The sequence below is a fragment of the Chelonoidis abingdonii genome, chromosome 15, assembly GCF_003597395.2.
Source record: "Chelonoidis abingdonii isolate Lonesome George chromosome 15, CheloAbing_2.0, whole genome shotgun sequence".
NCBI classification, from domain to species: domain Eukaryota; kingdom Metazoa; phylum Chordata; order Testudines; family Testudinidae; genus Chelonoidis; species Chelonoidis abingdonii.
The window spans coordinates 29927137-29941179 of NC_133783.1; the positions used below are offsets into that span (position 1 = coordinate 29927137).

Consider the following 14043-nt stretch of genomic DNA (forward strand, 5'->3'; position numbering starts at 1 on the left):
TTACCAAAAGCACACTCCACAGGCAACCTACAGTAACTCTGGTTGATGTTAGTACTTCCATGCCCTGGTCAAGATTTCCAGTAAGCCAGGGAGATAAATGTACAGAGTTGGTACATTTACCCTATTAATATCTATGGTACAGGAAAAGAAGAGAGAGTTCCTTGTTTCATTCTTGTAAATAGAATTTAATTTCTGAAGGTCTTGGCATCGGGGACTTTTCCCAACCAGCCATCATTAAAGTTGGTAAACTGGTGCTAATCATCCCAGGTCTCCAGAACTCTCTGATCTCATTGGCCTGACTCAAAAGCACAGTTCCACTGAAGGCAAGTAATCACAAAGTAAATCAGAGAACTTCATCTTGGATTTGATCAGACTGAGAATTCAATTTCCATTATTTCCACTTGAATAAATGTAAAATCTCCCATTGCCTCATGATTGCTGCCACAGACACCACAATGCAGGCTCTCAAATACACCATAATTTGCTTTTCTGACTCAGTAATGGATAGGATCACAGCATACCTCTGGGCCTCCTCCATGATGACAGATTAATTTGGGAATGCCACTGGCACCAGGTGAGCTCTGGGAGACAGAGGGGAAATAACAGGAGTTATGCTCACACTCTCCACAGACTCTAGGAAGTATCCCACAATCTGGTGTGAAAACTGACCAAAATGGAGTGGACCTGGGAATAGCCCCAAGAACCCCAGAATACTGACCAATATGACTAGGCACTATAACTGCACAGTGTAACCACAACAAAACAAACAGAAAATCTGAGTATGACAACAATTTAACTATATTGCTGTATGTTATAACAGTGAAAATGTTAAACTCAGACAAATGTAGTGCTCCCCATCACTGTAGCATGAATGTCCTCCACATGAAAATGACTGCCAAGCAAAGTGCTTAGTAGACTCCACGCAATCTCTGTCTCTTCTCCCGAGAAATTGCTACTTGGGGTAGATACCCCCTCCCTTTTTTTTTTCTTATTTTCTTATGTATTAAGTAGTAAAATATTTACTAAAAACTATCATTTGAAACTCTTGTCTATTTAATATCAATACTCAGTACACCTATTCTAATCATTTCATTAGGTGTCATACATTAGCTCAGGTTTCAGCTTTTTGTGCTGTTACTAATTCACGGCAGTTCTCTAGTTTTCCAAAGAATTCACCACCTAAAATACAGAAGAGCTGATATTGCTGTAACAGCCAAAAGAAGAAAAAAAAACATATTTTTGGAAAAATCTGTATAAGACAGTCTTTAAAAAGCAGGAATAAAGGGCACAAATCATGTTACTATAATTTGTAGTTCACCTTTAACATGAAAAAGTAAATCATACATTTCCTGGTTGATAATATTCAGTATACTTCATATACAGCATATTTCAGAAATATGCACCAATAAATATAAGGTTTCAGTTTGCTATGAGATTACACAAAATCCACTCTTTCTTGGGGGGAGTGAGGAACCACAATCCAAGCAATTCCACAGACCACTGGAAAATATATCATGCATCTTAGTAGTGGCACTATTGTTTTGCTTGAGGAGACACAATCATTATTAGCTTCCATTATCAAGTATCTGGTACAGTGACCCACTGTTACATCATAGCTGAAGAAAAACTAGCTGTTTTTTTTGTTTGTTTGTTTTTAATTATAACAAAAGTGTGGGAAGAGATGTTTTTCCATACCTAATTACAAAAACACACAAAAACTTTTAAGTCACAAACTGCTTTGTTTTTAAATGAGAAAGACAAGGTGAGTGAGGTACCATCTTTTACTGGACTAACTGTGTTGGTAAAAGAGACAAGCTAAGAAAAAGAGCTCTGTGGAGCTCGAAAGCTCATCTCTTTCCCCAACAGAAGTCGGTCCATTAAAAGCTAATACCTCACCTACCATGTTTCACCCATATCCTGGGGCCAACATGGTACAACAACTCCTCAAGCTATGGAAGATACTGAATTTTGTCTTTAAATCTTAATCATGTAAATCCTCTATGAAAAATGCATGTTTTGTCCTATTTTGTAAATGTAGCCAGACAATAAAAAACAAATAATAATTCTCAACCTTATCTAGTGTTTCTTCAAAATGTTGTGATAATGTTAACTAATTCTCAGAACATTACTATAGAGGTAAGTATTATTTTCACCATTTTGCAAATAGGTAACCCAAGACAATGAATTGTCTTGCTCAGTCACTCAGGAGTCAGTACTATTGTGAGATTTATTCTCACTATATCTTATCACACATCTCAAAATAATTGTTTTGTTTAAAGTTCTGGCTTCTACAGTCATGTGATTACTTAAGCATCTCAGTTCTCGTTTTTTAAAAGTAAGTTTCTAGCCCTAATGGTTGCAGAGAAAAGCTTGAAAACATACTCCCATAAAGGCTCAAATACCAGAAGGCAAAAAAAAGAGAACCTCAAAATTTATTACAATTTTTTAAAAGTCTAATTTTAAGGTAATTTCAAAATTTCTGGAGCTGATTCATGATTTTTTAGCATTGAGAGTAGGTAATATTGGATTCACCATAGTACATAACTTCCCTTAGTATAGGTACATAGAGCATATGTTGACAGCAATTTTAAGCTATATCCCCCGCTGACTGTAGGCATATCATAATTTTGGGTATGATCTGACTCAATATTATTACAATATTATGACAGAAAAATTTATATGGACCAAATTCAGTAAATCCAAAGAGATGTTTCCTATAGCCACTGTAATTTATCTCCATTTTTCTTAAGGTAACAGTATATTCAGTAATACAGTCTACTGTGCCGTGTTAATGAGTTTCACTTGCTTCGAGAACTATACCTTTATTTATTACATAACTATATTTCTTGGCTTTGCATATTTAAATTTTCCAAACAAAACATTGCCTTATTATATTATATTTGACATTAAGCATGAAGCTATTTGTGAACCAATAGCTATTCTGAATTACCCATGGAAAATTCTGAAAATTTTTATTTGAATAAAAGAAGTGTTTCCCATCCTTCCTCATCATTGATACCATGAAAATGTCTTCCATTTTCCCCCCAGGCCCTTTCAGTGGTGCTATTTTACGTAATATTGCATGTGAACCAAAACACATTCTTGTTTGAATTAGGATTGCCTGTTGAGTAGGTCTATTTGGTTTTTTAAAAGTTTTCCTGAAGAAAAATCTGAGACTCAAAAATATAGCTGATCCTGGTGAAGACAAATTAAAACTCAATTTAAAAATCTTAGCTAGTAACAGGCATATCTCAAAGATTCAGATCAGTTCAGATAAGCAAACAGTAGGGTGGAAAACACTTGGTTGCAAATATCTTGAGAACAGCTTTTTTGGAGGAGGGAGAGAGAAAGGAAACTTGCAGCTTATTTACACACAGCTCTTCATATTCCACCTGCAAAGCAGGTATGGATTTATCCAATATCATACTCTGGCCTGATATACAGCTGATTTACTTAGGCAGATGGGTTTATGCATTCCTTACTGTGACATACACCAGACTCAAGACATAGCCTGTAATGCATAAAAGCTTAGTAGGATAATGGACTAGAATTTTAAAACACAGGTGAAAAGTAAAAAGAGCTCTGAAAAATTAAAATGAAATATTCAACTTTTGAAGCCTTAGGTAGAACTCTGCAAATAATTCATTACAAATAAATTGAACAATTTCATCTTTCTGTTATGTTTGTGAACTGTTGGTGAAAAGATTATCAAATTATCTACTATATTTGTTATTTGAAATTAATCACAATTTTCTCCACTGAGCAACTTTTGCCTGAAGATCATTCAGGAGCATTTTGTTCAGAACACTTATAACGCATAATGTATTCATTCAACTACATGTGATATCATTTCTGTTACATAAATTTATGTCTTCTTTAAACATATCCACACAGTGCAAACTGTAATTTTTGCAAAGAAATATAAAGGTTTCTGATTATGTGAGAGGGCATTGTGCTCTCTGGGCACACTTGTTTTATTGCAGCTCATAAACTGGATTGATGGCATACCTCCTCACTCACTTCAGCTTAGTCATCACTTAGCTATGTCACTTCTTAATCAGTCTTCTGAATGGTCACTAGGGTTTACTCAATTTGTCAACTCAGTGTAACTCACACCACTCTTAGTCATTCATCCAACTTATTGTTTACTCACTTCTTACTGATTTATTTGCTTATGTGTTCATTCATTTAGACTTCCTTACTCACTTGGGATCTGTTACTAAGAGGTGCTGAGCAGCAGCAGTTCCTCTTTAAGTCAATGCTGCAGGTGCTCGATGCCTCTCACCCTTACTCCATCATTTGGGGCCAATACTGCAGCTCTTCCTGGCATGTAATTCCCATCATTGTCAGTCAATGTGAGAGATAGGTGTGCAGGAACAGGTCCTGATTAACTTTCTTCATTCACTTATTCCTTTATCACAACACTCAGTCATATCATTTTTTTCTCTTATTAAGCCCTCTCTTATTTACCATTTTCTCAATGGACTTCCTCTGTTTACTAACTCTTTTTTCCATTGACTTAAAGGACATGAACATAGCAGCATTATACTTTTCTCTATACATCCATAGATCAATAACATGTTTTGAAAGAAGCTAGAAATGTTTTTTTGTTACAAGCTGTGTAGGAATTCATTATACTTTATTTCAAACTTTCAACACACTAGCTGCAAGTCAAAATCATTTATCAGAGTTACTAAATTGTGATATGTGGCTGATGGAAAGATTTTGCAATCTTTGTCAAATGGATTCCTCTAGTTCACATAATTGTGTAAATTACTGCTTCCTGACATTATGAATAACTTTTCTGTGGTAGACTGTTTTAGATTCATGCCAGTTTTAGGATATAGTATGCTATATACTGATGCTGTTCTTTAATTTAAATAGTTTCAGAAATAGAAAACTGACCTAAATAGAAAGCTGCCTTAAGAATATGTAACAGCTATGTGATGAAGAAACTGAGAAGGGGGTATATAAAAACAGGTGAATTATTTGTTAGACACTGATAATGTTATCATCTAGCAACTTTAATGTTTCAAGAAATATGCTTTATTTTGGTAAGCACCATGGAAAAGGAGACATAGAAACCAGAATGGGTTTGATAATGAAATAGGCCTTTTTAATCTTTAACTTTATGATCCTATACACACCTTTTTTGGGGTCTTCCTTACAAAGAAATATAAGTGCGCCTGATTAAGTGCCAACTTTAACCAAGGACACAGTTACGTACAGAGATCTTCTGTAATGATGCTAAAGACAATGGACAATCATGCATTAGTGCCAAAACACAAAATTACCTAGTGACAGCTACGATTTGCACAAACAACTTTTAAGTATTATATTAAATGGAACCTTTTTTCTCCCCAATTCCTCCACTTTTTCCTCTCCTTTGTTACACAGAATCATAGAAATGTAAGGCTGGAAGGGACCTTAGAAGTCATCAAGTACAGACCCTTGCGCTGTGGTAGGACCGTGTAAACCTAAACCATCCCTGACAGGCGTTTCTCCAACCTGTTTTTAAAAATCTTCCATAACCTCACTTGGAAGCCTAGTCCAAAGTTTAACTACCCTTATTGTTAGAAAGTTTTTTTTCTAATATATAACCTAAATATCCCTTGCTGCAGATTAAACCCATTACTTCTTGTCCTACCTTCAGTGGTCATGCAAAACAACTGACTATCCTCTTTCTAAACAGACCTTAACATATTTGAAGATGGGTATCAGGTTTCCATCTCAGTCTTCTTTCTCAAGACCATACATGCCCCAATTTTTTTAACCTGTCATCACAGGTCAGGTTTTCAAAACCTATCATCATTTTGTTGCTATCCTCTCCAATTTTCCAAAAGTATAGTGTCTAGAATTGGACACAATACTCCATCTGAAGCCTCACAAGTGCCAACGAGAGCAGGACAATTACCTCCTATGTCTTATATATGACTTTTGTTAATACACCCCAGAAGGATATTAGTCTTTATTGCAGCTGCATCACATGTACAGTTTGTGATCCACTATAACCCTCAGATTCTTTTCAGCAGCAATACCATCGAGCCAGTTATTCCCCATTTTGTGGTTGTGAATCTGATGTTTCCTCCTAACTGAAGTACTTTGCCCTTATTTTTATTTAATTTCATCTTGTTCAGTTCAGACCAATTCTTCAATTCATTAAGGTGCTTTTGAATTCTAATCCTGTCCTCCAAAGTGCTTGGTGTCATCTGCAAATTTTATAAGCATATTCTCCATTCCATTATCCAAGTCATTAATGAAAATAATGACTAGTACTGGACCTAGGACTGACCCCTGTGAGACCCCACTAGATATGCCCTCCCAGTTTCACAAAGAACCAATGGTAACTACTCTGAGTACAGTCATTCAGCCAGCTGCTTATCCATCTTATAGTAATTCCATCTAAACCACATTTCCCTAGTTTGCTTATGTGAAACCATGTCAAAAGCTGTACTAAAAATCCAGATATATCACATCTGGCACTTCTATTCTACCCATTAGGCCAGTAATCTTGTCAAGAAGCAAGTTAGGTTAGATGGCATGAATTGTTCAGGACAAATCCATGCTGGCTATTCTTTATAACCCTATCATCTTCCACGTATTTAAACTGATTGTTTCATAATTTGTTCCACTATGTTTCCACGTAAAAGTTATGTTGATTAGTTTAGAATTCCCCGGATGTCTTTGTTGCCCTTTTTAAAGGCAGGTGTTATGTTTCACCTTCTCCAGTCTCCTGGGAACTCACACATCCTACAGGAGTTCTCAGAGGTAATTGCTAACGGTTCTGAGATGGTTTAAGCTAGTTCCTTAAGTACCCTAGGATGAATGTTATCAGGCCCTGCAGACGTGAACACATCTAACTTATCTAAATATTGTTTAACCAGATGCTTCCCTATTTTGGCTTGCATTCCTTCATCCTTGTTGTTACATTTATTGTGTTGAATACTGGTCACCATTACACTTTTTAATGAAGAATGAAGCAAAATAGGCATTACACACCTCAGCTTTCTTGATGTCATCAGTTATATATTAGTACATCAGACCAGACAGTCAAAAATCAGTTAGTGATTTGCACTGTGCTACCAACCAAAGGCCGCTATAAGGATCAGGTATATACTACGTGTTGTACTAATACACAAGTAGAAATGGTTTCTGTCATACAATGAGGTTACAATTTAAGAATGTTTATAGACTCAGGCCAAAAAGTTTCAACCTCTTAAATTCATACCAAGCCAGCCTCTTAAATCCATACCAAGGCATTTAAGTAGGAATGGCCTGATTTCCAGAAGTACTGAGTGCTTGTAGTTCCCAATAAAATCTAAGAGTTAGCACAGACGTGAAGTCAGTAGAAGCTTCAGGTGAAAAAATCAGGCCATTTTTATTGAAGTGCCTATCCATTAATTTAGGCAGCTAACTTCAGACATTCGGGTTTGACAGTTTTGGGCTATACCAGTTAAGGCCTAATAATGTCAAACCTTTATTCAAATTGTGCCATAACCGGAGCACTGCTGTGAGGATGTGTGGAAGAAATCTTACTTTTGCCTTTGTCAAGGTTCCTTCCCCACTCTGAACTTTAGGGCACAGATGTGGGGACCTGCATGAGAAGCTCTAAGCTCAATTAACAGCTTAGATATGGTCTGGCTGCCACCACTCACAAGCACTACTTTCCTTCCCTGGGTAGCCTTGAGAGACTTCACCGATTTCCTGGTGAACACAGATCCAAACCCCTTGGATCTTAAATCAAGGAGAAATTAACCATCCCCCCTTCTTTCTCCCACCAACTCCTGGTGGATCCAGATCCATCCCCCTTGGATCTAAAAACAAGGAAAAATCAATCAGGTTATTTTAAAAAGGCTTTTCATTAAAGAAAAGAAACGTAAAAGGAAAACCTCTGGGAGAGATTAGCATACCAGCTACTCTCACAGACAACAGATTCCAGACACAGAGGATGGTTCCCTGGACAAAACCTTAGTTACACCAAAAAAAATACCCAAATACCCAATTTGATTCTTCCTCTAATTGCACAAGACAGGTTACAAAGAAGTAAACATAAACCTATTTATTCTTTTCTAAAACTTACTACTCTGATAAGAGGCTGGTTCCTTGAGCTTTTTTTCTCTGGCTGAAACTGAAACTGACTAAACAAAGGAAACTTCCCTCCTTCCTTTTGAAACATCTTGTTCCCCCATTGGTTCCTCTGGTCAGGTGTCAGCTAGTCTACATGAACTTCTTAACCCTTAACTATCTGTTTATGACAGCCTTACTATAACCAGTATTAGAAACTAAAAGAAAAACATAATTAAACATTGTAAATCAAATCTTCAGAGTGAACAGCCAAAGTAAATGAACTACATACACCCCAGAAAATACAAGAAGAGGACAAAGAAACCAAATCCTATGTTATGCTGCCACAATTGCAGGCAACTGGAGTAGAAGATGTGGCAAACTTCTCCCATCTTACCCCCCACCCCCCAAAAAATGGATGGGGCTTAATGGATTTACCCCTTCAAGCTTAATAGATAATGTCCTTCAGATTAAAGCTATGCATTCACCAAATACTGCACTGAAAATTCAACTACAAAGTGGCATTAATTTGGGTTGGACATCCCTGAAGAAAGAAGTGCATAGGCCTAGTCCTATTTGCCAATATTTTTAATCATATCCTCAGCACTCTGGTTACTATAAAAAAAGTTAAGTTAAGTTGTGCTTTTCTAAAAGCATGAGGATTATATGTGAAGTGTTAGGATCATCATTAGCAAATTTTATAATATTGACTTTTTCATCTGTAACCAAATATGTTTCATTAAACTGTGTTAGTGTGGGCTTTTGATAATGATATTGAAGTTTTATAAATTAGCAGTGTTTCAACTGTATTTTATAATGAAATACAAGACTTTTGTATCACATTACTAACAATGAATGCTATTGTACTCAGAGAGTCATACGAAAATAGTGGAAGACTGAAATACAAATCCTTTGTTCTTCACTCTATGTTTACTGAGTCAAACTTCCATTGAGTAGACTCTAAGGAGGAAAAATAAAATCCACCAGTGGTCGTGAGGCAATCAGATGAAGAGGGCTGTATAAGTACTTAGATAGATAGAATAATTGATAAGACTCAGAACCAGAAAACCAGTACCTTTCTTGAACACTTGTTTGACTTTAAAATATGTTACCTGCAAGATGGCCAAGCAGAGGAAAGATCAAAGTCTTGCCATATTTGTTGTCTGGCTGTTACTTCAGACATAAATAATCCAAGTAACAGAAACATCCTTCAGTTTGACTTATAAAAGAGACAAAATATGTGACCGTAATACACTTACAGTAGATATTACAGACCTAGCAAGCAATACAACCCTCCTTCTGGATAAGACAAAAATATAAATAATGTTGCTTACACAGAAATGCATTCAGTTTTATAATGGAAGTATGGTACACATTTTCAGAATTCTAATCTGTTTGACTTCATGACCCCTAGAACCATAACACCTCTAGGCAAAAAGTAATTTTAACACATCTCCATTCCTGAATAGATGACAGAATGTTTTAAAATAGAGCAACCTTCAGGTATTGGTAATAGCATTTCAGCATTCCAGCAACCACCTATTTTCAGAATAGTTAATGTTCTTTTCTTACAGGCAGGAGATTAAATTTAGGAGCTGAATAGTCAGGTTCCATTGTCCGTCTATATCGGAAGGAGAACAGGATACACTTGATATGGATTTAATCAGGCCACAACTTTATTATTATGTGTCTGAGACTACCCAGCAGATACAAATGTATAGCGTAGGCAACTCCATGTTCTTTCGATAACTACCAGGGGCTTCCACCAATCCCCACTTCATTTTCCACCCAAGAATGCCAACTAACCCATGGCTTGGACCTTACCACCTACCCTGTCCCTTGTAGGAGGGTTTAGATGGGCTATAAGCAAGGGGTGTTGGCTTCCTGCTGTACCAATCATAGGAGCTCCAAACTCCCTTTTCCCCCATTCTGTTCCTTTATACAGTGCCTCCTTTCTAAGGCCTGGTCTACACTACGCTTTTAGGTCAAATTTAGCAGCATTACCTCGATTTAACCCTGGACCCATCCACACAACAAAGCCTTTTTTTTCAACTTAAAGGGCTCTTTAAATCTATTTCTTTACTCTACCGCTGATGAGGGGATTAGCACTGAAATCAGCCTTGCCGGTTCGAATTTGGGTAGCGTGGACACAATTCAATGTTATTGGCCTCCGGGAGCTATCTCAGAGTGCTCCATTGTGACCCCTCTGGACAGCGCTCTCAACTCAGATGCACTGGCCAGGTAGACAGGAAAAGGCCTGTGAACTTTTGAATTTCATTTCTCTTTGGCCAGCGTGGCGAGATGATCAGCACAAGTGACCACATAGAGCTCATCAGCATGATATGCACGTTGCTGGGGCACATTGCCTGGCCCGTACTTTGTGAGAAGTCTATGTCCAAGTCTATGTGCTCATCACTCTCGTCACCGCGCTTCCATCCCCTCCTCACCTGGTTTTGCTTTTGCAGTTTCTGGTTCTGCATATACTAAAGCGCGTGGTGTTTACAGTGCTCATTGTAGGCTCCATGATCCCAGTGCTATGGCATCTGCACTGAAAAAAGGTGCAAAACAATTGTCTGCCATTGCTTTGACAGAGGAAGGGGTGACTGACGACATGGCTTACAGGGAATTAAAATCAACAAAAGGGGTGGCTTTGCATCAAGGAGAAACACAAACAACTGTCACACAGAATAGCCCCCTCAAGGATTGAACTCAACCCTGAGTTTAGCAGGCCGTTGATTTCACAAAACAAATTTCTTGTTTTGATCCACTCCATTTATCTTTTACATCTTAGGCTGGCAGCAAAAGGTACAGTACCACTGCTAGCCATTGTCATCTCCTGGGCGCTCAGCAGAAGATGAGAATGACCTGGCTGAGTAACTTCCATGTCTCCCCAGGCGCCCCGACCGATCTCACCAAGGTCAGCTAAAAGAGTACCCAGGAGTACGACGACAGCTACCAATCGTAATGAACTGCTGCTGTGTAGCAATGCAGTCCTACCTCTGCCAGCACCCAGGAGACGTACAATGACGGTGAGCTTAGCGGGCTCCATGCTTGCCGTGGTATTGCATCTGCTCAGGTAACCCAGGAAAAAAGGGGCAAAACGATTGTCTGCCATTGCTTTCATGGAGAGAGGGAAGGAGGGAGGGAGAGGGGGCCTGATGACGTGTACCCAGAACCACCTGCGACACTGTATTTTCCCCATCAGGCATTGGGATCTCAACCCAGAATTCCAATGGGCAGCAGAGACTGTGAGAACTGTGAGATAGCTACCCACAGTGCAACACTCCAGAAGTCAATGCTAGCCTTGATACTGTAGACACAGTCCACCGACTTAATGCACTTAGATCATTTTATGTGGGGACACACACAATCGACTGCATAAAAACGATTTCTAAAAAAATGACTTCTATAAATTTGACCTAATTTTGTAGTGTAGACATACCCTTAGTCCCTTACTGGGCCATTTATCTGGTCACTGGATGCCTTCCCTATGCCATACTGGACATCCTCCCCACACTTACAAAATGAGTTGGGACACATGGCCTAACCTACTTTCCTCCTCATCATAATAGGTCCTCCCTGATGCATTTCTATGAGCATTAGCCCAAAGAATAATGTAATTAATGGGGACATCAGTGTAGTATCTCCTTAGAAGAACATGTATGTGTCTGCAGCACCTGAAAAACTGCTTTTATATTTCATAATGTTTTACATCACAGTAATTTGTATCAGAAGTTTATCAAAATTTCTCTGCACCTACAGGACAAATATTACCTATCACAAAAATCACTATAACAAACTTTATATTAAAAAGGGGCAAAAAAATAATGTGGTCAGTATAAACATCTCCATGAAACAGAGTGCACATTGTCTGACGGCAGAAGCTCAGTCCTACCAGTTCCCATTTTTAGAATTTCTGTTAATATCCCCTGTAAAATAGATTTATTCTGAGCTGTTTCTTAGGGTCCAAATCCATTCATATTCCACAAAGACTAAGTAAATGGGCTTTGAATAAGGGAAATTCATATCAATACAGGGAATTAAACCCTTTCCCCAGACAGCAGAACAGTAATGCAGCTGTTCCATATTTACCATTATAGCCAATAGGCTATAGTAAAGCATACACAGTGAGTTTTACCCTTGATGACGCATTGGTCTTTCAACATAAATGCCCACTCAGAGGTAGTGTGAACTCCCCCAGAGAAGTGTTCCACACTATGCTGAGAGGTAAACTCTTGAGTTCTGTTCTTCCTGGTTTAACCCCGTTTTACGGTAGAGTTACACTGATTTTGTTGCCTTTGTGACCCTATGAGTGAAACCTGGGCCCCATTTAAGTCAATGGCAAAATTACTATGGTCTTCAATGGGGCCAGGATTTCACACTATGAGCCTGTCATAAATAGATAGCTAAGGGTTAATGTTTCTTTTACCTGTAAAGGGTTAACAAAGGGAACCAAACACCTGACCAGAGGACCAATCAGGAAACCGGATTTTTCAAAGTAAGGGAGGGAACTTCTGGGTGTGTTTTGTCTTTGTTCTGTCTGTTTGTTTCTCTCGGCTATGAGGGAAGAGTTTTTTTTTTTTCTATCTCCAAGCTTCTTTCTACCCTTCTGTTCCCAAGTTGTGAGTACAAAAGGAAAAGCAATAGATTTATATTGTATTTTGTATTTACATGTGTGGAGTTGCTGGAATGTTTAAATTGGATATCTTTTTGAATAAGGCTGATTATTCATATTTTCTTTTAAGCAATAGCCCTGTGTTATGTCATCTTGATGCAGTGATCATGTCATGTGTTTTTTCTTTCTTTTTTATATAAAGCTTTCTTTTTAAAACTTGTTGGATTTTCTTTTCCTAGTTAAGGCAAGGGGATAGGAATCTCTGTGCCAGGAGTACTGTCTCTCTCAGGGAAAGACTGGGAGGGGGGAGAAGAAGGAGGGGGGAAGGTAAATCGTCCTCTCTGTTTTGTGTTTCAAGGGATTGAAGCAGGGAAATCTCCTAGTATCCCCAGGGCGGGAAAATCTGGGAGGAAGTAAAGAGCAGGAAGGGAAGTGGGTTATTTCCCTTGGTTGGAGGCTCAGGGCATCTGCGTCTTGGGGGTCCCCCAGGGAAAGGTTTGGGGAGACCAGAGAGTTTATCAGGTACTCAGAATCCTGATTGGTGGCAGCGAGATAAGATCCAAGCTGGTAATTAAGCTTGGAGGTTCATGCTAAGCACCCAGATTTTGGACGCTAAGGTCCAGATTTGGGACAGAGGCCTATTACAGAGCCCACTTGAGTGAGCAAGATTTTGTACTACTGCAAAAAAAAAAAAAAACGAAGACGGTAACATGAAAATATTTATATATATAAAATAAATGTGAAAGTTACAGTTACATACACAGAGGATACCGAGATAAAAAGCAACATTAACTGCACATTAGGCAGTGAGTTCCTGGTTATGCTCTGAAGAGTGATACACAGTCCCAGATTTATTCTCTCAGGGATTTATATATAGTATATTTGCTCAGTTTACAGATAAGATTATTTTTCTAACTGCCAGCACTACCTACAAATTCAACCTGGGATCTGAAAAAAATCAAGCTCTCTGGCTTTCACATCATCACCAGTAATAAAGGCTTTGCAATGAGAATTTAGCTGACAGGGTAGTCAATGCAGCAAAAGGTGAAATAGGAACCAGCTCATTCTCTGCTTATATTAGCCCAGCTATTCTAACAGAGGAAATCTTATTTTTGTCAGGGAAGTAAGCAAATGACCCAAAAACATACAGGGAGCAGATATTAAGTAAAGCTGCCATTTTTACTTTGAAACCTATATCATTTGTCTGTTATTATACAGTTCTTACATTAAAATATTGACTTGCTTCTCTCCTCAGTTATTTGTGAATCGTGCTCTGGTTTAAATAATTATTTATTTTCTAATACAGTCATTTTTAATCACCAACACAACTTTAAACAGTAGAAATGTTCTTTTAACTTGGTTAT

The 14043-nt window shown here is 38.1% G+C and overlaps 1 protein-coding gene across 2 annotated transcripts in view; it reads right to left on the reverse strand.

The window, feature by feature from the left end:
• The window catches only part of PRKG1 (protein kinase cGMP-dependent 1), a 952768-nt gene that overhangs the window by 772961 nt on the left and 165764 nt on the right, over positions 1-14043 (reverse strand). The window lies entirely within an intron of this gene.